This window comes from Olea europaea, unplaced genomic scaffold, assembly GCF_002742605.1.
Source record: "Olea europaea var. sylvestris unplaced genomic scaffold, O_europaea_v1 scaffold44, whole genome shotgun sequence".
Classification (NCBI taxonomy): domain Eukaryota; kingdom Viridiplantae; phylum Streptophyta; class Magnoliopsida; order Lamiales; family Oleaceae; genus Olea; species Olea europaea.
This window is the reverse complement of record NW_019262707.1, coordinates 423,232-425,218: the sequence shown is the minus strand read 5'-3', so window position 1 is coordinate 425,218 and position 1,987 is coordinate 423,232.

Here is a 1,987-nt window from a genome sequence, read left to right as displayed (position 1 = left end):
AATTGCTACATGTTTATATGGTGTACACTTTAGTTTACACTTTCCCACGTGACATTACCCTATCGGACAATTTAAATTTCAAACAGTTTTTCCATCCAATTGACACTTGACAACAATGCAGGTTTCAAACGACATATCAAAAATCAGTGTACAAATGGCAAAGTTCAATCGGTAAGAAGCTTGTGACATGTACACTATTGTGTACACTTTAGTTTACACTTTGCCACGTGTCATTACCCTGCTAGACAGTTTAAATTTCCAGTACTTTTTCCCATCCAATTGAGACTCGACAAAAATGCAAGTGTCAAATAACGTGTCAAAAATCAGTGCACGAATAGCGAAGTTCAATCAGTAAGAACTTTACGACATGTACACTATGGTGTACACTTTAATTTACGCTTTTCCATGTGACATGCCCTGTTGGACAGTTCAAATTTCAAACAATTTTCCCATCCAATTGACACTTGAAAACAATGCGAGTGTCAAACAACGTGTCAAAAATCAGTGTACAAATAGCAAAGTTCAATCAGCAAAAATCTTGCAACATGTAAACTATGGTGTACACATTAGTTTACACTTTGCCACGTGACATTACCCTGTTGGATAATTTAAATTTCAAATAGCTTTCCCATCCAATTGACACTTGACAACAATACAGGTTTCAAATAACGTGTCAAAAATCAGTGTACAAATAGCAAAGTTTAATCAGTATGAACCTTGTTACATGTGCACTATGGAGAACACTTTAATTTACACTTTGCCACGTGTCATTACCCTGTTGGACAGTTTAAATTTCAAACAATTTTTTCATCCAATTGACACTTGACAACAATGCAAGTGTCAAAGAACCTGTCAAAAATTAGTTTACAAATAGTAAAGTTCAATCGGTAAGAACCTTGCAACATGTACACTATAGTTTACACTTAAGTTTACACTTTGTCACGTGACAGTACCCTGTTGGACACTATAAATTTCAAATAGTTTTTCCATCCAATTGACACTTGACAACAATGTAAGTGTCAAACAACGTGTCAAAAATCAGTGTACAAATAGAAAAGTTCAAACGGTATGAACCTTGCCACATGTACACTTTAGTTTGCACTTCACCAAGTGACATTACCGTGTTGGACAATTTAAATTTCAAATAATTTTCCCACCAAATCAACACTTTGACAACAATATAACTATCAAACAACGTGTCAAAAATCAGTGCGCAAATAGTAAAGTTCAATCGGAAAGGACCTTGCTACATGTACACTATGGTGTACACTTTAGTTTAAACTTTGTCACATGACATTACCCTATTGGACAGTTTAAATTTTAGATAGTTTCCCCATCCAATTGACACTTGACAACATTGTAAGTGTCAAACAACGTGTCAAAAATCAGTGTACAAATAGCAAAGTTCAATCGGAAAGGACCTTGCTACATGTACACTATGTTGTACACTTTAGTTCACAGTTTGCCACGTGACATTACCCTGTTGGACAGTTTAAATTTCAAACAGTTTTCCCATCCAATTGTAACTTGACAACATTTCAAATGTCAAACAACGTGTCAAAAATCAGTGTACAAATGTCAAAGTTCAATCGATAAGAACCTTGTGACATGTACACAGTGATGTACACTTTAGTTTACACTTTGCCACGTAACATTACCCTATTGGATAGTATAAATTTCAAACAGTTTTCCATTACCTTGTTGGACAGTATAAATTTCAAACAGTTTTTCCATCCAATTGACACTTGACAACAATGTAAGTGTCAAACAACGTGTCAAAAATCAGTGTACAAATAGTAAAGTTCAAACGGTATGAACCTTGCTACATGTACAATTTAGTTTGCACCACACCAAGTGACATTACCGTATTGGACAGTTTAAATTCAAATAGTTTTCCCATCCGATCGACTCTTGACAGCAATACAAGTGTCAAACAATGTGTTGAAAATTAGTGTAAAAATAGCAAAGTTCAATTGGAAAGGACCTT